This window comes from Eschrichtius robustus, chromosome 21 (genome assembly GCF_028021215.1).
Source record: "Eschrichtius robustus isolate mEscRob2 chromosome 21, mEscRob2.pri, whole genome shotgun sequence".
In the NCBI taxonomy this organism is placed as follows: Eukaryota; Metazoa; Chordata; class Mammalia; order Artiodactyla; family Eschrichtiidae; genus Eschrichtius; species Eschrichtius robustus.
In genome coordinates, this window is record NC_090844.1 from 29,049,306 (window position 1) to 29,076,082 (window position 26,777).

The following is a 26,777-nucleotide window of genomic DNA, read 5'->3' on the forward strand; positions in this document are numbered from 1 at the left end:
TTCCAGTTGATGTTCCATGTGGTTCAAAGTGAAAATACAAGGGCCTTGTGCATATTAGGAAGAGCATGCTCTGGGGACCCAGGCAGAATTGTATTTTTGGGGGTGGGAGGAGACATTTTTATTTTCTTATTTTTCCCAGCTTTATTGAGTATAGTCAACACATAACATTGTGTGTAATTTTAAAGTGTACAACATGTCACTTTGATACAGTTATAAGTTGCAAAATCATTACCACCTTAGTATTGGCTACCACCTCCATCCCATATCCTAGTTACCATTTCTTTTTGGTGGTGAGAACATTTATGATCTTCTCTCTTAGCAACAGTCAAGTATATGATACAGTATTATTAGCTATAATCACCATGCTGTACATTAGATCCCCAGACTTGTTCATCTTAAAATTGGGAACCTGTACCCTTTGGCAGCATGTCCCCCTTTTGCCCACCCCAACCCCTGGTAACCACCACTCTACTCTCTGTTTCTCTGAGTTTCTTCTTTTTAGATTCCATGCATAACTGATATCATACAGTATTTGTCTTTTTCCATCTGACTTATTTCACTAAGCATATGCCCTCAAGGTCCATCCAAGTTGTTGCAAATGGCTGGATTTCCTTCATTCTCATGGCTGAATAATATTAGAATTATATATATATTTCTATTTCTATATTTCTGTATCTCACATCTTCTTTATCCATTCATCCATGGATGGACACTTAGGTTGTTTCCATACCTTAGCTATTGTGAATAATAGGCACACCTATATTTTAGTCCATACCACCCACCAGCTACATGACATTGGAAATTCTGGCTCAACCTTCCTGAAGATCATTTTCAGATAAGTAGGATCAATGACCATCTTTTTAATGGGGCTTATTAGTATTAAATACAATAATACATCTAACATTGTGTCTAAAAGAGAAGGTATTCAATCAATATTTTTTCCATCCTTCCTCCTCCATATCCCATCCCTTCCTTTCTCTTTGGAAGTTTATAATTTCCCCATATTCTATTTTAGCTAAGATGGAATGTTTGGCATTAATGTTTGGGGCTCCAGATGAACTGAAGGTAACTGTTGACAAAGGATGCATATTGATTGGCAAGCCAGAATCTGTAAAATAGACCCGTCTACCATAAAAGGATGCCATGAAAGATAACTGACCCCAAACTCAGTTGGGAAGGCTGTGAGAAAAATGATAGCCATGGCAGGCCTTGAACGTGGGGTCATCTCCCCTCACAAGACCCCTGTGGTCTAACAGCCTGAGCAGGGGTGATGGAGAGGGGGGTAGTGCCGAAGAACCATTCAAGCACAGCTGACACTTACATTTGTGAATGTAAAATGCCCTTGGAAGCTGGCATCGTTTGAAACATGATGCCAACCTGCCAGGGGATTCATTCCATTGCCAAGCACACCACCATTAGCAGATTACACTGCACGCATGTGCTGCCCGTTCTCAGCTCCACTGCTTTATCTGATTTTAGGCTGACCCTTTATAATTAGCACTTTGGGCTGGCAGTATTGTTTAGGAACACTGTTTCCATCATTCATTTTGGGGATTTAATAAAGCTTAGAAACACCGTGAGCAAGAGAAACATCTAATGCAATTTTCTTAAGATTCCTTACTGGGTTGTAAAATCTTTTAACTGGGTTGTAACCAGCATTTAAACATTTTTTAATGGAATAGAATAGAGTAGAATAGAACAGAAAATAAAGTACACTAATAAGGCAAAGTATAGGTTCATAAAAATCTATGTATATAATACATACGCGTGTGTGCTTGTGCGTGTGTGTGTGTAATGCTGTAAGATATGATCCAGACTTTGAAAATCACTGACATAGTGGTCAGCACACATACCCAAGTCTTGGGGCAAGTTGCCTTGTCCAACTGTGTTCTGGCCTTATTTAAGTCTGCTCTTCAAAATGCTATTTACCTTCATCTTCCTTATCAGCAAAATGAGCCCAGCAGCGCAAAAAAAGAAATCAAATTTCAGGAAAAGAGATACCACAGGGGGAGGGAGGTCTATTTTAAATGAATCAAGGAAATTTTTGTCTCGTTGCTCACGTGGGCTCCTACAGTTCATCAGCCCCAACCCCTTTCCATGTAAAGTAGCAATCATTTGACTTACCAAATCCAATAAAAATCTCAAATACACAAATTTGCATTTAGATGCAGTGAGCTACAGTGTGTCTCTAGCAAGATAATTAAGCATGAACGTGCAGGGTGGCATTTAATTGCTCTTTACCAAGTGTTCCTGGGTAGCTCATTCCAAATGTTTTGAAATGAGGGGCCTCAGAAGAGGTCCACAGTGAACATCACCGGATGTGTTCTGGCTCAATGTCTAGTTCAAGTAAAGGGAGGAGAAGAGGGCAATTCTGAGGAAAAGGGAAGATTTTAGGGATGTTCCCAGGGTACCTCCTGAGAGGCGTGATTGCTTTGTTGGTCCCTGGTCTGGACTTGCACCTTGTTAAATATTGTGCTCTTTTCCCAGTATCTTTGATCTAAGGTATCTTGTTCTTTGACTTCTCCTGCCCCCAATTCCAAAGACTGAATTTTAGTTGTGAGGCAATTACGTACATTGTGCACACTCTATTTAAAAACAAACTCTGGGAAAAGGAAAGGGAAGATGCAGGAGAGCAATGAGTGATGGCAGATCCCTATTGAACACTAGATTTTCATGCACCCAACCTGCCACACTGTTGAAGCAAGCAATTAGATCTCACACAAAAACCATAGGATGCCCTTGCACATGTGCAGACAGATGGTTGGCCGGCAGACGCATCTGCTCTGATTTCAGGCAGGGCAGGGGACGGCCGGAGAGAATGCCCTTTAGAATCTGGGACTGTTTTTGGAGCCCTTCAATCTTTTACACTGTGGAGTGGTCACCTCCCTCAAACTTCTTAGGCATGTCTTTTCTCCTCTTTCTTAACTTACTGACTTTCAAGGGTCAACTTCTTGGGGGAAAAAAAAGGGAAGAAAACATATGTAATTTTTTCTTTTTACAGAGTTTTTTTTTTCAAGAGGGTAAAAAGAATAGGGAAAAGAAAATGACAGAGGAATCAAAGGAAGCAGGGGGAGGAAAAAAAAAGTAAACAAGATCCCCAAATAGAAACTCTGTTTAAATTGTGTCCCACTACTTTCTCCTTCCTGCTCTGTAATATAACTTATTTTGCCACTTACGGAAAATTCAGGAGAACGGCCAGTTATTTGGATGTGAGAAGCACAGTAATTATACAACATATGATCGCTGTTACAGCTGACACATCTTTTCTTCCCTCTTCTAAGAACAGAGAGAAATAATAAAATAGGAAGGTCTTGCTTTGCTCCTTGACCAGACTCTACACAATCAGTCACTAGGTTATTGGGGCCAAATTCCCTGCTCCATCCCTCCCCCTGGCTTCACCCTATAACCATAATCTATTAGTTCACGAGGCTTGCTGTTTCCTGACTTCTCCAAAAGATCTAACTAAAGTGGACAGCTGTCTGTTTTCCATAACCAAGTCAATTGCCTCTGACATGTTCATTAATTTTAATAAGTTAGTTCAAAATATTAGTGCACTGTCAGTGTTGATTAGGGAGGGTGAGTTGGTCCAGTCCAGGAAGTCCAGGAAGCATCTACTTACATGTGACAAGTGCTGTGTAGTAGCTGCAAGTGTGTGGATAGAATACTTGGCTAGAATCCCAGCTCTGTGAGTAAGGCTGTGTGATTTTGTGCAAGTTTACTCTCCATTTACTTTATTTTCTACCCTGAATAGAAGAAGAAAATGATACCTATCTCATAGGGCTGTTGTGAAGATTAAATGAGTTCATTCATGTAGCATATCTAGAATTGCACAGAACACATCTTTAAGACTTTGCTTTTGTATGATGAGGAGGAGGTGGAAGTGGAAGCAAAACTTTACCTAAAAAAGACAGAGACAGTACAAACAGTGTAAAACATAAAGCATACAGAGACCGTTAGACTCCCAGCCCGAGAACACTATTCATTTGCAAACTCAGTTTTTCTTGGAAAAGGAAGAATGACTCAGAGGGTGAAGCCAAGAGCCAGGAAGAACAATGTGATAATTTTATGTGTCAATTTTACTGGGCCATGGTGTCTAACTTAGGGTCAAACACCAGTCTAGGTGTTGTTGTGAAGGTATTTTTCTAGATGTGATTAACATGCAAGTCAATAGACTGAGTGATGTAGATTACCCTCCATAATGTGGTTGGGTCTCATCCAATCAGTTGACAATCTTAGGAGGGAAGAGCGAGTTCTTCCAAAAAAAAGAAAAAAAAAGTGGAATCTGCCTTCAGACTCCCTTTGGGCTTGAGCTGCAATATCAACTCTTCCCTGGGTCTCCAGCATGCTGACCTGTCCTTCAGGTTGCAGATTTGATAGCTCCTACAGTTGCGTGAATCAATTCCTTAAAATAAATCTTTCTCTATAGATAGATAGATAGATGCATATACATACACACACCATCTATCTATCTATCTATCTATCTATCTATCTATCTATCTATCTATCTATCTATCATCTATCTATCTATCCCCATGCTATTGGTTCTGTTTCTCTGAAGAACCCTAAGATAACTCCCAAGGAATAGGACAGAGCCCTAATCAGGGAACCAGCAGCACATACACAGCTCAATTTCAGATTTGCTATGGAACAGTGACTTCTGTGTGCCTTCCATTTATCTGATTTTGAACAAGGCTATCTATTATATCTATTATCTTATGCCTGTCCCACTATGGTTCGTTTGTTGGGCATGTCAAAGATAACTCGTCTCTTGTGCTCACCAATCTCCAGAAGGAGACAAACCATATTTGAAGACCCACACCTGAGGAAATTCATCTGCACCTGGACCCAGTTTGGATGATCAGATCCTAGACTTTGAGTTGCTGCTGCAGTTGGATGAGACTTTGGGAATCTTGGGAGAGGGAATGAGTATATTTTTCATGTGGCAGAATATAAATAATTTATAGTCAAAGTATTGGTTTTGGCTATTTTTTTAGAAGGCCACAAATACTTTGACACTCTTTCACTTGAGAGCTGAGCATCTCTTTCTTCTCACCAGGAGTCTTGTCAGGCTGTGACTGCTTGGACCACTAGAATATTGCAGGAGTGATGCAATCTGACTGCCAAGACTGGGACACAAAAGGAAATGCAGTTTCTGTCTAGTTTGCTTGGAAAATGCACAGTTGGAACCCTGAACTGCAAGGAAACAAGTCCAACCATCCTGAGGTCACCACGCTGAGGGGAAGCCAAGTTCTGTTGATAGGACAGACTTCAATTTGTCATCCTAGCCCTTAGGATATCCCAGACAAGGCACCAGATGTGTGAATAAAGAAGGCTTCAGGTGATTCCAGCCACAGAGTCATCTCCAGCCATCAGATATTCCTTGCTAAATTCCCAGATGCCGTGGGGCAGAGATAAGTCACTGACAATGTTGAACTTTACTGAGCCCTGAGTTCCCAGAAAGCAGTGATGGTTGAGAAATGCTCCCACCCTTGTTATGCCGGGAAACAACTAACTGGAAAGGACCACCCTGCCCTCACGTTTTCCAAGATAAGACCCTCTCCATCCTTCCTCATGACTCCCGTATGATTCATGAATGACTCCCCTGTTTACCTGCCTCTGTAAAGCCCCAGATCCCCCTTTCCTTTCTCTGTGATTCTTCTCATTAATGAACATTCTCTCTGTTGCAAAAGCCAGAATAAAATCATATCTTTAATTGTCAGATGCATTTTGACTTTCACGCCATCTCCACTGAGCCCCTTCCAAATGCTTGACCCCCAGAATCTGGGAGCATAACAGAATAGTTATTGTTTTAAGTTTTGGAGTGGTTTTTCCCTCCAACAAAAATGACCCAAAGAGAGCTTGTAGCCATCTCTCTGTTTGCTTCAAAGTTAAAAATTTTACCAAGTTAAAAATGGAAGCTAGTCTTCTACTTATGTTACCACATGTACTTAGGGATGTTTTTAATCTGCAGGATTATGACTTCATTCAGTCTAGGAAAGATTTTGTCTATCATATTTTAAATTATTTCTTCTGTTTGATTTGTCCTCTTTCTTGGAAACATCAATTATCTCTATGTTAGATCATAATTCTTTCTCTTCCATATATATCATCAGGATTTCATTTTTATCTCTTTTCCAATAAGTTCTGAAATATTTTCAAGTTTGCTCTCCATAACACTAATTTAATTTCTGTTAGATTCAAATATGCTCTTTAATGCTGACATTAAATCTGTGATTATAGTTTTAGATTTTAAAAAAATTCTTTTTACTTGTTAAAAATTGTGTGCTTATCACCAAGCCTCCTTTTCATATCAAATATTAATCTGTTTTACTATTTTATCGCTAATATTGTATTATATAAACCCTATATTTCTTTGAAATTTTTAAGAGTACAAAGTGATATATTTTAAAATTTGTCTTCTGTACTGTCTTAAAATATATATGTATATATACGTATTCTTTATCTATACTTTGATATGTGATATACTTTGAGTGCTTTGTTTTCCATTTTTCTATGCTGTAGATTTTTCTACTGATTTCATTTTGATTTTTTCCCCCCAATTTCCAAATCACGGAGCAAGAAAACATATATCTAGCCTGGAGTGGTTTACTCATTGTATCTCTGTTTGCTCTTAGAATTCTCTTCTCAAATCTAAAGCTGTAGATTTTAAAGATACATGCATTCTTAACCATGCTTCTGGTGTTTTGTTATCTCTTATTTAAGGTAAGTTTGCAGGCATAAGGCAGGATCATCTAATCTCAGTACATAATATTTTACCACATGGAGTGGAGTTTATTTCTGGATAATTCTGAGTTCAATCTGCTTTTACTTCAGATTGTTTTGCCTTTTATTTTAATTGGCAGAAAGAGCAAATAACAAACTATAACTCACAACATATACCCTTCTGGGGCTTTTCCTAGTTCTGTATTTTGTGTGAAAAGGACAATTCAGTAAGTCCAAGACCGATCTGAATCTACTCCCCAGTTTACCCATCACCAAGGATTGCTGTTTTCATGAGAATTTTTATATTGTAATGGCTTCAGAAAAGGATTTCTAAGCCCAACCTGTGAGATGCAGACCTCTGTTGTTCATTCATAGCTTGGCTATTGACCTTACCAGGTGAGCTGGTCATTTTGCACATTTATCTTCACATTTCACAACATAGATGTAGGCTATGCCTACATCTTGATAGTTTTGTCATCCATTTTATTATTTAGTAATGTGAGAGTTCATGGCATAAAATACACAAAGTGGTTTGGGAGCCTTTACATAGAGGCAAAAGGAAAATTGCTGGTTATTTGTTACTGTTTTTTAAGGAAAGTCATCTAGGATTATCCTCCTGCAGGCTTCTGATTAATGCCCATCTCAGCAGCATTTTCCCAGAGGGCTTGTAAATGTTAAGTTACTTCCCTGAACGTCAAAACCTTCAGTCAATGCAGCGCAAAAGTAGAAGCACAGAATTCTTCATCATTTGGTCCCATGTAAAGGGTAATGTTTACTTGATGCCAAAAAAAGTTCCATTTTTACTCCCATAGTCCCCCCATAACCACAGCTGTTTGCAGCTTGAGTGCTGTTCCGCTGACATTTATGCTGCTCACACAGAGAGCAATAAGGAAAGAAAAGGGAAAAAAAGCAAAGAGCTTGACCTCTACAAGTTTTAGCTTGGATTCCAAACAAGTGTCATGTTATCTAGTGCCACGCTTTTCAGGATGTGGACCCTGGGCCAGCAGCATCAGGATTACCTTAAAGCTTGTTAGAAATGCAAAATCCTGGCCCCCACCCCAGTCATCCTGAAGCAGAATCTGCATTTTTAATACAATCCTCAGGTGGTTCACGTTGAAGTGTGAGAAGCGCTGTTTCTTTTAATGTTCTGCCTGAGCAGTTCCAGAGAAAAACTCTGAATTCTTTGAGTTTGCCCAGCTGCTCTGTCCACACATGACTGTGGGCTGGGTAGGTAAGTGTTCATCCTCCCAGACGTCTTTCCATTCTTGCTTTTATAAGGATTCTAGTTAATCGTTATTGGTTATTGCTAGAGAAACAGTGATTAGCTCCCAGGTCTCAATGACCAGACTTGCATGAGTGGTAATAAGTTTACATTCTAGAGAAAGGATCCGACAGCACCGATAAGAGCGTTAACATCCTATCAGGGCCGTAATACCAAGTAAACGGAAGTTTTGTTTCATCAACTCAGTGAATAAATGGAGGGTCCTGCTAAATTCTCTTATTCTAACCAGGTTTACTTGCTGAAGGAATTGTTGACTAAAAAAAATGCACAACCTAAAAGTTGAGAATTAAGTTTTATTTGGCAGACGAAACTGAGGACTTAAGCCCAGGATGCAGCCTCTCAGATAGTTCTAAGGGACTGCTCTAAAGAAGAAAGGGAGGAGCCAGGATATATGGCAGTTTTTGCAACGAAGAGCAGGTGGTCGGATCTTCAAAAGATTACTGTTGTGTTTTCTTTTTTAACATCTTTATTGGAGTATAATTGCTTTACAATGGTGTGTTAGTTTCTGCTTTATAACAAAGTGAGTGGGCTATACTCTTCCCTCTTGCGTTTCCCTCCCTCCCACCCTCCCTATCCCACCCCTCTAGGTGGTCGCAAAGCACCCAGCTGATCTCCCTGTGCTATGTGGCTGCTTCCCACTAGCTATCGGTTTTACATTTGGTAGTGTATATTTGGAATCCAAAAGATTACTGTTAATTAAAGAAAACCAGACATCTCAAGTTAATGAATTTAGTGCTTTTCTATGTATGGGAAGATACAACAGTCTGGGCTCATTGAAACCATTCCTTTGATTTGCACCTTAGCTCTCTGGGGCCAGTATCCTGTGCTTTCTCATTCTTAGTCTCCTCAGGGTGCATCGTTGGGGGTGGCTGATGGCTTGATGTCTGGCATCCTGTTTCCATCCTGAGCTCCCTCAGGGTTCGCTGTCACTGGGGAGGCTGTGATGTGATGGCTTAATGGCTACAACATCTTTTGTTTACTGATATGGCAGGCGGCATTTTTTCATTGACAGAATACAACCCAGAACTTCAGATTATGTACATAGACAAGGCAGCTTCCCCAAACTCTAACCCAGATGCGTCGCAGGCTGCTAGCAAGGGAAGTGGTTGCTCCCTGGATACCTGTCTCAAGGAAGAAGTTGTCGGCGGAGTTTTACTGAATTGGCCTGGTGTGTGAAGTATGGGGAGCTCCTCATTGGGTTCTACTTCCTGAGAAGAAGGTCACTCCATGGGCTGTGTTAAAAAATAAATAAATAGAAAAGTCACAGATTTGCAAAACAGATTTATCAAAAGCTATTTTTTTCCTTATTAAAACATAACAATAACAACTCCTGGTGTATTTCACTCACAGCATTGAACACAAGATTTGATTTATATTAAAAAAATCTATTCAACCTCAACTCTTACGAATATACCTATTATGTTGCCTGACACATACCTACTTCAAATCTTCATTCACTCATTAAAGCCTTCAATCATTATGCCCTCTGTGTCAGACATTGTTTTAGAAGCTGTTTTCTTGCTTCCTTTCTTGGATTCTATTCTATTTTCTGCCCTCCATGCTCATTCACCCAAGGCCATTGGGCGGAAATCAATCCTTCCAAACGGATTCCACTCTGTTGCCTCCCTCACTTAAGCCTGCCCTCAACTGTCTGGTTGCCAAAGGAATGTAAAAGTCAGTGGAATAACAAGGTTTCCACATTTTGGCTGACTTTTCAGATAAGTCATTTGAGAGGAAAAGCCCGGTGATTTCTTTCTATGAAAGTCAGCTTTGTTTCCTGCCCCTGGCTAAACTCCACACTGAGTAATTTCAACTGCTAGAGGTTAATTTTCCTGTAATAGCCTCATTGTGATGGAGGGTTTTGGAAATTACAAAAATTAGATGCACTACTAATTGGCTTGTCTGGTTTTTGGAGCTGTTCCCTGGGTTATTACAGAGGCAGAGGAAGCCAGATTAGATTCCCATACGAACACTTAACAAGAAGACATTTAGATGTGAGGAAAGAAAATTGTTCCAAAAAGAATCACATACGTGTATTATTTTCTTTCTTTTAATTGGCTGGGAAAAGGTACAAGAGAGATTCATTCCCTTCACACTGGGGCAGTGTGTCAACAAGTATTTCTGGGCCCTTGCTGTGCCCCCTTGTGAGCTGAGCCAGCAGGAATTATAAAAGAAGGATACGCCACTCCCTAATCTGAAGGGGTTTAGCTTGGAGAGGAGAAAATATCAAATCATGTAGCCATATAGTGAGGTTTCAAATCTGCTCAGAGAACACCTTGGATGTACAGAGAAAATGATCTTGATATTTTCTCTGATATTTTCTCTAATTCATCTGAGTTTTGTGACAAACCCCAATGGGTAGTGGAGACGATATTATCCAGTATTACCGGATAATAATACTGCAAGCTATTCTGATCTGAAGAGTCCCCCTCCAGCTTACGCTTTTGTTTTCTACAAAGTTCCCCTCTTCAGTGTCGCTGGTGTAAGTAATAGTGGTGTGGATAACTCAGTCTCTTCGGGCAATTGCTTTTATATTTCACTCCCCCTCCACTACTGCCGAATGGTATTCAGATATAAGAGAGGGGCTTAGTGCATTTGTATGGAACTTTGGGTAAGAAGAGGAGTCCTCAGATCTACCTGGCTTCCTCTGGGTCAACCCTGATCCCCAGGAGGTGTGGCCAGGTGGTCTGCCTTCTGGTCTAGTCCCAAAGAAGGCTAAGTTGTTTCATCAGGCCTTCAGAGTGAGCTGGGGACTTCACCACTGGCCTCTGTCTTAACGTCTTAGCCCAGCGCTGTCCCTTTTCCTGAACCAAGTCTTTTTCAATCCACCATCGCTCTCAACCTCTCTGCAACCCCTCTCAGAAAACACAGGGCTTTCTACATGGCTTGTTTGCCATGCCGAGTCCATAGGGAGCCCCGAACGTGGTTTCACGACCAGCTAGTACTCAAATATCTGCTATCCCCCATATCACTGTCCCTACATTATATAGGTCATGGCTCTGAGCTAAAGGCTTTTATTTTCGTATGGCCATGGAAAACCCCAAGATACGGGCAAGGATGAGTCACTCTTGTTTTCCCCATATTTTACAGATGTTGCTAAAGTTTCTCTTGCTACTGGTTGAGTTTAGACAGGAACAAGGTCATTGGTGTCTTCCTTTTGTTTCTCCCCATCACTTCTCTGGTTGAAAGGGAAAAACTCAGAATTCCAACTTTCTCTAAGTCAGATCCTTCTTCTACTTAGGGAAATAAGCCTCACACCCGTACCATTGATGGCCAAAGGGCTTGTCCCCTCTGTACAATGAAAAGCACCCTGTGGTTGGATCCTTTAGGTTTGGTTCATGGTTTATTCAATGGGAGGTCATCTATTCACATAAACTGAATATCAGACCTCCAGCTTGCTGCAAAACCCAATCTAGATATCAGAAGTTGAATACAAAATCTTTCTCTCTGTATGGTGAAGAGGTTAAGAGCACACGGTCTGAAGCAACACCCCTGAATTTGGATCTTCACTTTGTCACTTACTAGATTTGTGCCCTTGGGTAAGTTATATAATGTCTCTGTGCCTCAGTTTCTTCATCAGTAAAACAAAATAGAACAATATTACCTATATCACAGGGTGGTTGTGCAGATTATGTGAATTTGCATATGTTAAGTGCTTGGAAAAGTGACTGGCACGTAGTAATCCGTACAAAAATGTTGACTATCATGTGAATTTCTCTTGGAACAATTCTAATGGATATTTTTCTGGAAAGAGAGAAAGACAATGAGTGTGTTGGGAGGACAGGAAATTGGTGGGGAGGTCAATATTATTAAATGTGGGAGATAATTGCAAAAATACATTTATAAAATATTACCTCCCTTATACTTGCATGAAACAGTTAAAGGATAATACAAGGCAACGTATAATTAAGCACTAAATTTTATTCTGCATATTGCATGCACTGCCAGTATTCAGATAAAGGAGACATGAGATGAATTTTAGTGGCAGTCTTCAGGGGAGTTTTTATCGAGTTCTAGGAAATGAAAGGGTGGATGGGATTTGGGTGAATAGATAGGGCGTGCAGAGCCTGAAAGATATAAATGGAAGGATTTTTATCTTTATAGGCAATATGTGAAACCAAGTGGGCTTTGTTATTGTCTTTGGTGAATTCCTGATTTTATTCCTTAGAAATGATTCAAAGGGATAAAAGGGAATGGATTAACCACTTCTCCTTGCATGGCAGGGAGACTGAGTCGAGTCTCTAAAGACTTGAGTATGTGACAGCTGAGAGGCTACCTGGGTGGTGGGTTGAGGGTTACCTGTGATAGTTCTCCTGTAAATCTGATTCTGTGAAGTTGAGGGTTTTTACAGGACTTTTCTTCCATTTTTGAAAGGAATAGTACGAGGGGTCTGGTGTGCTCTGAACAGCTCCAGAGGTGAAGGTGAAGTTTTCTTTTTCCCTTGCTCTGTTGCCTCATCTTTACCTTTCTCCAGGACCAGATGCTGACCCTGAAGACTTTCTATTTTACCCTTAAGCTTCCCTCAGTCTTCTTTTTGTCCTACAGCAGACTCAAGTCCAGAATGAATTTTAAGTGATTTTCTAGGAAGAAACAAGTTACAGTAAGAATACTGTGTAACCCCTTTTTGACCTTAAACCCTCTCAAACCATCAGGAATGGGTCCTTGTTGCATCAAGGCTAGGACTAAATGTTACTCCTTGAAAATAAAAAAAAGAGTAAATATCCTTTCTAAGATTAATCCAAGGCCCCTGGACAACTGTTGTGGCTTCCTATATTGGTGTTTTGGAGATGCAAAAAAAAAAAAAAAGAAAAACAGAGGCAATTGGGGAGTGGATTATAATATGATCACCTTGGATACAATTGTTTCTTCTATTTATAGCCATGTTAAAAATTTGTGCAAGACCTTGAGTAATCGATTCTCTTACCATTACGGCAGAGCCTAAAAATCAGGGGCACAACCCTCTACCTAGAATTCCAACAATTGCACTGGGCTGTGTAGAGCATTAGGCATGATAATCTGTGTTTGGGTGCAAATGAGTATTACTATTTATACACTTGTATCCCTAAAAATCCTCTCTAAAAATTTTATTTTTAAGAGGAGGGAAAAAATCCATGGCATAATGAAGTTTATCAGCAGGAATTCTAATCTCATTTTAGAATTCTATAGAATCTGTCATTGAAAACGCAGACTCCCCTAAATCCCAGCAAGTGTCCTGAGAACTGCCAGAGAAGCACTGGTTATTAGACAGATTTTAATTTGTTCAAATCCATTAACAAAAATCTCTAATTAAAAAAAATCAATAGATGGCTGTGACATTAACCAGGAAAAATTTTTTTTCTATTCAATTAACTTGAATACAACATGATGGACTCAACAGATACTTTAATTAGATGCATATGAAAAGAAATTTTGCAAAATTAAACACAATCTCTCTTTGCAACTGATATGAGGTAACTGCAGTAAAAGATTTGTTCAAATCCCTCATGACTGGTAATTTCCTTGAGAGGGACATGAATTCTTAGACAACATACTTACAAATCAATCCTTCCCCAAGAGGCTGTCCTTTGTCAAGAAATAGTACACTGTGCTGCCTGCTTCCTTCTTAATTCCTTTTTTCTGGGTTAGATATTCTCGTGGAAAGCATAAAAGGTAAGTTTCAAGGGACTGTGCACAAAACTCGCTCTTCCAGGCTCCCCACAGTAAAAGTGGCCCAAAATAAATGGCTCTAATTTACAGGGTGAACATGTGTCCAAGATTGTCCTGGACAGTCTCAATTTATGTCTGTTACTGTGGCATCATTATTAATCACCCTTCTTTTTGCTCTAAATAGTGTCTTGGTCAGACAATAAATTATACAGTCATCCTGCTAATTTATCAACCATTCCCTCACCCTGTTTCATACTATTAAGCTAGCCTTTTCAAACTTTTGGTAGAAATACAGGATTTCCCTGCTCATAAGAGGTTAAAATTTGGGAAATTGAGGAGTACCCATTATTGCCTGTGCAAGAAGCATGCAAATAGACATTTGTCCCCTCCTTCATTTGGTCGTCTTCTTTTTCTTCCCTGGACTCCCACCTCTGACTTTACCTGCAACGCTTTTACATTCAGGATGAGCGTCAGAATCTTGTGAGGTAAACTTAACATAATTCCCACTGCAGAGGTTCTCAAGCCCAAAATGATTCTGTCCTTTTTCATTTAAAGGATTATCCTCCTCATCTAAACTAATTTATTACTGCCACATATTACATATGCTTGAGAGAGAAGGCTATATTATAACACCTTGCAAAGCCATTATGGTAGCCAAACTCCAAGCTGGCTCTCAGTCATCCCTGCTTCCTGATATTTACACCCTTATTATACCAGGATTGGGTTTTGCCACCAGTAAATTATGGTTGCCATTCTAAGATTAGGTACTAAATGATTGTGGTTTCCATTTTATGTGTCCTGTTGCATACCTGGTCTCCCTCTCTTTTTCAGATTACTTACTCTGGGGGAAGACAAGTTGTAAACAACCCTAGGAAGAGGCCCACCTGGCAAGGAGCCGAAGTCTCTGGTCAACCACAAGCAGGTGAGTGAGCTTGGAAGTGGATTATCCAGCTACAGTTGAGCCTATAGTCTTGGCCAACAGCTTAACTAGAATTAAGTGAGAAACCCTGAGCCTTGACAATCCAGATTCCTAACCCTCAGGAATTGTGTGAGGTAACAAATATCTGTTGTTTTAATGTGTTAAGATTTTGGGGTAATTTTTTAATGCAGCAATACCTAACCGATACATTTAAAATTCCTGCCTGCTGGGGGAATGTAGTCAGATAAGATTAATACAGCAGTCAAAAAAGTCAGTACCAGGAGCTATGAAATAAATGGAGATAATGAGGGTAATGCATCTATCTATTCATTCAACAAACATTTATTGATCTCCTACGATCGGTATTATATTAGACTCTGTACTATGACATCAGTACTAGGACTGAGGACATGCTTAGGACATCAGAATGAACTGAGGATATAGAGATAAGCCCTTGCTTTCATGAAGTTTAGAGTCCAGTAGAATCTGGGAATAACAGTTAGGAAAATTACTAATCAGTTTCTGAGTCCATGCCTATTTTGAAGGACTAGTATGTGAAAGTGGATGTAAGGGCATAAAGTCAAGTATAAGGTGAGCATTCAAAGCTCGGTTGCTACCACTTAGTTTATACATACAAGTACACACCACCCTAAAATCAAATAACTTACTGGCACAACAGGAAAATCAGACCCTAGTTAATAAATTTAGAAATAGTATTCTGTCAGTTTGGAGAGCAACTGAAATAAAACTGATGTTAATCACTAAGAGAAACTTGAATATTAATATACTATAGAATGATAGGTTTTAGTTGAGCAGTAAACACATGGTGATAAATTTTGTCTGGTGTTCATTTACATGTGGGCTTAACCCAGAATAAGAGGGGTGGGGGCTTGGTCTCTGAAGGAAACTAGCCCTGAGATTTTGATATAGCTTCTTAATTTGGTAATAAAAATAGGAGCCGTGGCTATTTCATCTTAAATTCTAAGTCCATCACTGACTTCCTCAATGGTCTGAAAGAAGCAGTTTACTGCCTCATATTTCTATCTATTAGCGTACATTAAATGGAGATAATAATGCTTAGATAGCTACATCAGGAAGATTTCAAAAATAAATCACACAGGGTTGGATAAGACTTACGCAAGAGAGAGTTATTACCCAAGTAAGAATTTGTCTTTGCATTTCCTGTGCTGTGTCATCATAGTTTTAAGGAAATTCTTGGCTGTGACTGTGTGATCCACATTCAGTGAGTTGCATTCCCCCCATCCCCACTTTCAGAGTCAGGTTGATTTTCTTGTAAGGTAGGACAGTGCTTCCTGCAGTACCATGGATGCCCTTCTTCTGCATACTAACAAAGAATCAGTGCCGACAAATCCAAAGTAATCACCATTCTTTTCAACTTCCCTTCTCTCCCCAAAGCTTACACTAATAATAATAACCATTTTAAAGCTTTCTCATGGGAAACTTGGGCACGACTGGAAAGGAAATCAATTGTTCTTAGGACAATTATTATTGTCAGAATTAATCACCGCTATTTGCAATTACTGTACTGTACAATTATCACTAATATTTATGCCACTTTGACTGCTGTTAGAGACTGCATTGCCTTAGCTGCTATTACCCCAGAACAGAGAGGCCGAGTGGAAAAATTAATGAAACCAGAGGATGGAGATGACAGGTTGAGGGGATCCGATTCTCCTACTGTCAGGCCAAAATGTATTAAACAGCCACTGCCTGCTCATGTCACAACAGCGACCCACTCAGAGCTGCAAGTTTTCCTCTGAAAGAAAAGAACCCAAGTGGGTTTGAGAGGATACAAATTAGAATTATTCTCAGCCTTAAAAATCTATCTTCTCCTGAAGAATATGATTCTTTGTCATGCACAAAAACAACCTGCCACTCCCTATTTTGCAACACAGCAGTGGGACTCTCCAGGGTGACTCCTTGTCTGGGCTGGTGAGAGATATTTGGCCACCATACTGGAGCAGAATATTTCAGATTTTAGGCATTCGATTTCACTAAGCAATATAAAAAGGACCAGTCTTTATTTTTCTCATCTATTTACCCAACGTTAATTTAAGATTTAAACATGTTTAACATTCTTTATGCTTTTATTTTTTTTGAATAACTTCAGACTTACAAAAATTTTGAAGAAATTGCATAAAAATATCCGTATCACCTTCACTCAGATTCCTCCAAATCACAGTGCAATTACCCAGATCAGGAAATTAACATTGAAACAATAGTATGATCTAACCTACAAACCTGCAAATTTTACCGATTTTCCATTAATGTCCTTGGTTTCCAGTCCAAGATCTAATCCAGAATCCCACATTGTATGCAGTTGTCCTTAGTCTACCTTAATCTGGAAGAATCCTCAGTTTTGTTTTGTTTTTTTACCTTTAATTCTCTGATGTTTTTGAAAAGTAGAGTCTGATTATTTGTGAAGTGTCTCCCAATTTGGTTTTCCTGAGATTTCCTCAGGATTAAGCTCAGGTTATGCATTTTGGGGGCAGAAATATCACAGAAATGAAGTTGTGGCCTTCTTAGCACATCCTATCAGGAGGCACGTGATATTACTGGGGAAGTCTTTCCTTTTTTAACTAAACTTTTTATTTTGAGATAACTGTAGATTCGCATGCAATTGAAAAAATAATACAAATAATCTCTATAGACCCTTTGCCTGGTTTCTTCCAATGTGAACAGCTTCCAAAATCATAGTGCAGTATCGCCACCAAGATATTGACACTCACACGCTCAAGATACAGAACATTTCCATCAACACAGGGATCCTTCATTTTGCCCTTTTGGAGCCACACACACTTCCCTCCTCCCTCACCTTCTTCTTAACCCTTGGCAGCCACTGTCATGTTCTCCATTTTCATAACTTTGTCATTTCAAGAATGTTTTATAAATGGAATGTAAACTTTTGGGACTGGCTTTTTCCCATTCAGCGTAATTCTCTGGAGATTCATCCAGATAGCTGTGTATGTTAATAATTCATTCCATTTTATTGCTGAGTAGTATTTCATAGTATGGATGTATCACAGTTTTACTATTCACTTGTTGAAGGACACTTGGGTTACTTCATATGGGAGATATTAAAAATAAAGCTGTCGTAAACATTTCTGTACAGCTTTTCATGGGAACATAAGTTTTCATTTCTCTGGGATGAATGCTCAGTAGTGCAACTGCTGGGTCATTATTATAGTTGCATGTTTAGGTTTTTAAGAAATTGCCAAACTGTTTCCTAAAGCGACTGTACCATTTACATTCTGACCTGCAAAGTATGAGTGATCCAGTTTTCTTGCATACTCAACAGCATTTAGTATTGTCACTATTTTTATTTTAGCCATTCTAATAAGTATGTAGTGACATCTTATTGTGGTTTTAAGGTGGATTTGGCTTATGGCTAGTGATGTTTAGCATCTTTTCTTATGCTTGCTTGCCATGAATATATCCTCTTTGGTGAAATGTCTGCTCATGTCTTTTGCCCATGTTCTAATAAGATTGTTTGCTTGTTTTTCTGTTGTGTTTTGGGAGTTCTTTACATATTCTAGATACCAGTCCATTGCTGGATATGTGGTGTGCAAATGTGTTATCCCAGACTGTAGCTTGTATTTTCATCCTCTTAAGGCTATTTACAGAGAAAAAAAGTTTTAAATTTTGATGAAGCCCAATTATCAGTTTTTCCTTTTACGGATCATGCTTTTCAGGTCAAATCTAAGAATTCTTTGCTTAGCCTTAGATCCTGAAGATTCTATCATATTTTTCACCCAGATTTTAGCGTTTTATGTTTTTCATTCAAGTCCATAATCTATTCTGGGTTCATCTTTGTCTACAGTGTGAGACTTAGATGAGATTTCTTTTCTGTTTTTTATTGGTTCAGGAATGCCCACTTTCTCCGGCACCATTTGTTGAAAAGGCTATATTTCCTCCATTGAATTACTTTTGCACCTTTGTCAAAAATGAGCTAGGCATTTTTGGCTAGGGATATTTCTGTGTGCTCCATTTCATTCCATTATGCTGTGTGTCTCCCCCCTTCACCAAGATCCATAGTCCCAACTACTGTATTTACTGAATACAATAATTATTCAGTAAGATTCAGACTGAATCTTCCCTCTTTATTCTTTTTCAGATAGTTTTATCTATTCTAGTTCCTTTGACTATCCATGTGAATTCTAGAATAATCTTGTTTATGTCTACTGAACATCTTGCTGCCATTTTGCTAGGAGTTATGGTAAACTTGTATATTAATCTGGGGAGAACTGACATCTTTACTATGTTAAGTCTTCCAATCCATGAACACAGGAGGTCTCTGCATATTTAGATCTTTTATTTCTTTCATCAGCATCTCCTAGTTTTCAGCACACAAGTTCTGTACTTATTTTGTGAAGTTCATATCTATTTTCTTTGCTTTTTGAGCTTTTTAATTTTGGTGCTCACACTTTCATTACTAGCATATGGACACACAATTGATTTGATTTTTGTATGTTTATTGTTTACCCTGTGACCTTGCAAGACACATTTATTAATTCTAGGAGGTTTGTTTGTTTTGTAGATTCTTTGGGACTTATATGTACACAGTTACGTCACTTGCAAATAGGGACAGTTTTATTTCTTCTTTTCCTATCCATATACATGTTATTACCTATTCTTACCTTATTGCACTGGCCAGAACTTCCAACAGTAATGTTGAATAACAGTGTAAATCCTTGCCTTGTTCCTAATCTTAGGGGGAAAGCATTCACTAGCTATAATGTTAGTAGTAGTTTCTTTGAAAATATTCTTTATCAAGTTCAAGAAATTACCTTCTATTCTTATTTTCTGAGAGGTTTTTAATTATGAAAGGGTGTTAAATTTTGTTAAATAATTTTGCTGCATTGATTTACATGATTATGTGATTTTTCTTTTTTAACCTATTAATATGGTACATTACATTGATTGATTTTCAAATATTGAACCAGCCTTGCATCACTTAAATAAACTCTGGTTGGATTTTATATATTATTAGTGTATCACTGCACCTTAACTGTGATGTATAAAATACTTCCCAATTTCCCAGCAGTCTTTTCACTTTATTTATGGTGTTTTTTTAAACCATGCTTTTTAATTATTGTGTCATCAAATTTGTAATATTTTCTTTCCTTTCATTTTTTGAAATTTTTTTATTTTTAAATTTTTAAAAAAATTTTTGGCTGCATTGGGTCTTTGTTGCTGCGCGCGGGCTTTCTCTAGTTGCAGCGAGCGGGGACTACTCTTTGTTGCAGTGCGCACTTCTCATTGCGGTGGCTTCTCTTGCTGTGGAGCACAGCCTGTAGGCGCACAGGCTTCAGTAGTTGTGGCATGCAGGCTCAGTAGTTGTGGCTCGCGGGCTCTAGAGCGCAGGCTCAGTTGTTGTGGCACACGGGCTTAGTTTCTCCGTGGCATGTGGGATCTTCCCGGATCAGGGATTGAACCGGTGTCCCCTGCATTGGCAGGCAGATCCTTAACTACTGCACCACCAGGGAAGTCCCTATTTTCTTTTATTAGCATTGAATTTTAAGCCATATAAATGGCTTTAAAAAGAAAGCCTTTCCCTACACTGAGGTTAAAGGAGAATTTATTTATGTTTTCTGTTAGTACTTACTGGTCTTAGTTTTTACATTTAGATCTCTGACCCATTTAAAGTTTATTCTCATGTATGGTATGAGGAATGGATCTAGTTTTTACCTTTTTTCCAAATAGCTACCCAGTTGTCCCAGCACTATTTATTAAAAGGTCTATTGTTTCCCCCAGTGATTAGAGCATCTACATTTGTCACGCATATCAAATTTCCACATGGACTAAGGTCTATTTTTGGAAAGTCTACTCCACTGGTCTATTTGTCTGCTCATACCCTGCACACTGTCAAATATCCATTTGCCAACACTCTGTGTCTCACTTCCTTGCTTGCTGCCATGATATATGGCGGCTTGCTGGGAAGGACATGAGTCTGTGGGCCTGTCCTGCTTCACTTCCACTGGCATGTGACTTTGTCTCCTCAGTGTTCAAAAGCTCAGCTCTAACATTTGTGAGTTAGAGAGGATAACAACATACTGAAGGATGTTGTGAGGATTAACTGAATAGTACATGTTAAACTTCACTGTTAACTATGATGGTTATTCATATTCACAGTGTATCAGTGTATGATGGTGTTTAAGAGGCCAGGTCCTTAGCTAGGCAGAGATGGCTTCCACTCTTTTGACCTTGAGAAAGGTAACAAACTTTCTGAGTCTTAGATCCCTCATTCTGAAATGGAGGTAATAATTGTAGCTATATCATTGGATTGTAAGGATTTGTTATAATAATGTATGCAGAGCACATAACACAATGTCTGATACATAATTAGTGTTTGATTATTATTAGATTTTTACCTTTATTGATCTACAGATATCAATGACAGCTTTTGGAGTGAGGTAGTATTCCGTTTCCAGAGTTTTAAAAATGTGTGCAGAGGCTATTCTGTGTACACGTCACACTCAAAGAAGCATACACTTTGGTGAAATTCAGCTTAGTTGGTAATGTTTCATTTTAAAACATATCAATAGATAATATGCTTTCTAAAGATGACTTTTAAAAATGTGTTTGTTGGGACTCTCCTGGGGCTCCGCGCTCCCAATGCAGAGGGCCCGGGTTTGATCCCTGGTCAGGGAACTAGATCCCACATGCCGCAATGAAGATCACATGGCAACAAAAGTCCTGTGTGCCGCAGCTAAAACCCTGTGCAGCCAAATAAATAAATAAATATTTTTTAAAAAATGTGTTTGTTTGGCATCTTATAGACCCAGTGTTGCCCAGACCACATGTGTTTTATGGCATTCTCTCCGGGTCTAGAACACCTATCAAATAGCTAAACAAAATTGTGGTAACCAGCCCTTTACAGACTGCATCCTTGGGGGAGACACAGCATGCCTTTAATTTTAAAAATCTCTCTACATTGGGTCATCAGTGCATTTTCATATTTTGGATCACAGAGCCAGGCCCCGGTCTTTCTAGAGGTAATTTATAGAAGAAGCTCTTTATGGGAGATGATTTGTGCTTTTTGCCACTTTCAATTGGCTCTTTTCTGCAGAGGGTTAATTTTAAGGGAAATAAAACAAACGCAGCTCAAATGTTTCTATTTTATAATGAGACTTTTCAGCTCAATGCAAACCTTGTTGTTACTGATTTTTCCACAAAGATATTAATTTATCACTGGCTTGATTCTGTGTGGAGAATTCTCAATTATAATATTTCTCCTTTACCTACTGGAGAATTTCGAGATTAGATGACACATGTATTTCCTGTCCCTCCTTCATTTCTCCTAACCCTATTTCCCCCAGCCTTCTGCTTGGCTGACCATAAGAAATGTTTTGGAGTCTTTTCTTTTGACCTCATGAAACTTATCCTTTATTAGTACTCCCTGGCATCCAACAACTTCAAGGTGATGGAGTACAGGAATGATATTAATTATTTAGAATTGAATAACTAACCAGAACAGAACAAGCCACTTCCCTTCACCTTTTCACTCTCTCGGCAGCAAGGGGGAATCGCCCGAGCCAAGCAAAATGGGGCAAGGGCACTGACTGGAAAGGCAGAGATGGATCAACAAATCAGAGCAAGGAAGTCAGCTGGGTTTTCTGATCCCTGTTTTCCACCCAAAGAAAATGAAAGAACTGTTCTTAACACTACACATGAATAACAAGGGATCATAAAGGTGATCTAGTTCTGAGCTTTCTTATTCAGATGAGAAAACTGAGGCTCAAAGAGGTAAAATAATTGGTCCAAGGTCACACAGAGACCTGATGGATGGTTCCAGGCTTTTTTGCAGGACAAAATAGAGTCATTTTGGAGAGGCAATTTAAAGGAAGTATCACATGTTTTGCAACTAAGATTTTTCACGTAGATTTATCTTGGTAGAGTCTTCAAGTTTGACACTTAACTCATACCAGAGAGAAGAAAATGTGTGAAGCCACTTACAAACATTTCTGCAAGATTCTCCTTAAGACTGCAATGGTTTTCCTCTTTACTCCTAGGCATGTGTGACACAATTAACCTGCCTCCTGGATCTACAGGACCCCTCAAGCCCACACTGTATCCCAATTTGTCCTCTCCTGCACTTGATTAATGACACATATGTCCATACCAATCTGCTGGACTTTTTCTTATACTGATTTAAACAATTTATACTTTATTGCCCTCCGAAACTCACCAACTAGATTAAAGTGCCTTACCAATAGGGACTACATGTTTTAATAAAACAGTTCCTGCTTTATTGTTCATGCCATAATGGATGCTCGATAAGTTAATCCATTGATAACTGCTTATTTGCATGAATGTTTATGGCTACTCTGCCTCTCATCCTGAATTACACCGGATGTAGAAAAACAGCCCCCTTGTCCAAGGAACCTTCAGTTCTAGAAACCAGTGAACTCCATCATGTATTTATAAGGGTCCTCCTGAGAAGCCTTGCATCCCCTCTAGTATTAATTAATTATTTCTAGATTTAAAAAATTCTTCTGCGTTTCCATTTGTGCCTTTCCATCTCAAGGCACTTACAAGCTTGTGGGTTAAGCTGTAACTGCTATTCTATCATCAATTTCTGAAATTTTTCATATCCTATTAGAGAATGCAGATAATGCAAGGGCAACTGAGTTGTAGAACAAGTTCATGCCAAGGGACGATTTGTATTCTGATAGTGTAGGAAATCCTATAATGCATTAAAGTGTTTTCAATAAGGCTTAATGAATGCATCACAGTTAAAAATAATTCAGTCTGTCCTGATGATTGATTTGAAACAAGAGATTGAGACTGACAGCTAAGTCCCTTTTCTCTTCCTCCCAAACATTTTCCATGCAATAAAGATTAATTCCTTTTATTGTGTTGAAATAATAATAGAGTCATAAAACATAACAGAACAAGAGAAAGTTAACAAAGTATGTGTTTGATTAATTGCTTTAGTAGGTGCTAGGTGCTGACTGAAGTGTTTTTTATTTCTCAATATTCATCTTTCAATGTTTCAACATGTAATGCAAAAAATATATATTTACCAACCCCCAACTCTATGAACAAAAACTGAGGCACAAAATGCATGTGTCAGAAGTAGTCAAAGCATGAAAAGCCTAATATCTGTTTAGAATCTTTAGGTTATGGCAGGCTGATTGGGTTGACTTGTCAGCCAGAACAGGAGGATAATTGATCAGATAATGCAACCTGGCATTTAGGGCGTTTGTACTCTCTCTTCTCAAGTGATGTCTGGCTTCTCTATTTCAAAACAGAAGGTCCAAATTGCTCAGAGAAAATACAGGAACCATTCTCAGTGGCATCTGCCCCTGCGCTGTCTTAACCCTGGTCTCAACCTAGATGGGCTTTGTCGTGGGATCCTGTGAGGAACTCATGGGTAAGAAGATGAGACAGACATTCAAGTATTGGCCACTGAGTTGTATTCAGCTGGTGGAGGCCACATCAATCAGAGTTCAAGACTTTCAGAACCTTTTCTCTTTTTCTGTTCTATGTTGTAATCCTAAACTATATGACTTTTCCTATCTATCTTAATTTATTCGCTCTTTATTTATTTATCTTTTTCATTTGTCTACCACGTGATAGAACCTGGAATACAGCAATTAACATGACACACATGTTTGCCGTCCTCAGAGAATGTATAGTCTATTTAGAGAAAAAGACACTCAACACGTCATTTCCATAAACTGTGATGGGTGTTGGGATAGCTGAAAGTACAGGGCACAGTAGAAACATATATCAGAGATGTGTAGGGGTAATCCGCTCCAGCAGGTTAAGGAAGACAGATCATCTGTAGCTGGAGATGTTTAAGCTAAAATCCAAACATTTAGAAGGAGTTAGCAAGGCAACGTGGTATTATTTGATGGTGGGTGGATGGTGTGGCAGTCATCTTCTACTTCTTCCTTACTCAAACAAACTAATATTGAGAGTTCTCATTTTAGTAATTCGGAAGTAGCTTGTGTGAAACAAACCCTCCCACAGAAAGCAGTTGCAAGCTCTGGAAAAATATATATAAAACAGCTATGTAAAGTCACTGAAGAGAAGCCAAAAGTAGGAAGAAACTTGAGAAGATTCACTCTTCAAAGAAGGAAATCTCACTGGGCAAGGTCCATGATTTTTCGGATTGTCCCCTGAGAGCACATAGTGCTGGGCAGTTAGAAATCACGCAGAAAACCTCAGTCTCAGAGGTGGCTGGAAATCAGAGAGAGGAAGTCCCTCATGTAATCCTGTGAGCTGCAGAGAGGCTGCTCCGATTCTGCTTGTAACATTACCTCGAAAACTCGGGTGACCCCTGCGCTGCACATGTCCTGGGAAGATGACAGATGTCCAGAAGAAAGCAAAAGATTTTCAGCTGCAAAACCTAAGTAAGAGATTTAAGCTGCTCCTAATGCAGGAGATACAATGTTTAGAGTTTGCGTCCTATCACTTTGAGGAGTCTCAGAGAGACCTGCTTTAGTTGGAAGTTTCAAGCTTTTTGGAGCCCTGTTACTCTGAAGATTAAGTCTAGGGCCGGTCACAGCTTTCTCTGTCCTGCCTTTGGAGGAGATGAGATATTCTTTGTATGTTTCCAACAAGGCCCTCTGATTTTCACTCCTAGTTTTTAGTTGGCTATTAATTGCCCTCAGATTTTTATTACCTTTTTCCAGAGCTCAATTTAACCACCTAGTTCTGTTGTTCTTATAGTTACTATTTCATATTTCTCAAAGCCCTGATAAATTACACCAGCTAGTGCATTCTTTTCCATTGATATACCAACCCAATTCACCACTGGTGAAAGGTCAAGCATTTGCATCACTAGTTTTTGTAGGGACTATTTGGGACCCACTGACCATCGCTAATGGGATCTTCCTTGCTACCCTGGCAGCAAGTGACCCAGCTCAAAAATGCCATCTCATTGGTTGCTGTTCCTGATCACCCGGATACCAACTATCGCCATTTAGAAGTATATTCTCAGATAGAGTTCGGCATGCAGGATGTTTGGGAATGCCCTTGGGATCATACCTGTAAAAGAAAGGGAGCAGAAGCCAGATTGGATAGAATAAGAAGTTGAAATATAATGCCTGGAGCCAACCGAGAACTCTTGGGAAAAAAATCTCTTCAGTATCATTCCCCACTGGGACAAGATGGCCTGACCTTTAGATAGTGAACACAATACACCTTCCCAGAGAAGATCTGTAACTTGTGCAGTGTGGTTCTCTGCACTGAGCCAAGCCCTAAAGAAGCTGACAGCTAAAGGCTGTCTGCTAACAGCTCTCTCAAAAACTGGGTCAGCAGGTGCTTTCATTGAAGGGGATTTGGGTGGTTTATCAGAGCATTTATCACCACCTACAACCACCATCTTGGACCCTTAGATGATAAGCTTAAAGGTAACAGGCAACACTCCAAAATGGCAGAATGGAAAGATAGAAAGAGGCTGATTCTTTGAACCCTGGAAACATCTAGATTAGGAATTCTTGCTAGGATATTATACATATCTCATTGTTGTAGCCATTGTTAGCTGGATTTTCAGTTGCTGAAAACTGAAAACAGATGGGGGAGGGAGAGAAGGGTGGGCTGCGTGTTGCAGGCAGAGGAAACGTCTCATGAAACAGCCCAGATACCAGAACAAGTATCTTTTGAATAACTGAAACAAGTCTAGTACAGGTGAAGTATACATTGTACAGGATAGAGAAGAAAGAAAGTTCTAGAAGTAAGCAGGGGTGAAACCATGGAGAGCCTCTTAAACTTCCTTATGCAGTTGATTTTATCCCAAGGGCAAGAGAAAGCGATCGTAAGGTTTTCAGTAGGAAAGTGATATAATAAGGTTGCGCTTTTGAAAGATCTCTCCAGCTCCGCTAAGGAGCTTAGCTTGGAGAGGCCAAGGCAAGATACAGGGAGACCTTGTGAGAAGTAATTGCTGTAATCCTGACGAAAGGGGGCTTGGAGCAGAGTAGTAGCATTTGGATGGAAAACAGTGAACAGAATAAGAGATGTTTAGAGGTCGGAACCAATTGCACCAATTCAATGAGGAAATAACTTGAAACTGGGGATGATTCCCCATGTCCTGGCTTGGGCAGCAAATCCTTGGGCATACCTGGAGTTGTAGCCCAGAGGCGTGGTATAGGCACTAGGCTCTGGATCCAGGCTCTGTGTTTCCTTCCTGACTTTGGTACTTCCTAGCTGGGTGATTTTTACCAGTTTTCACCATTC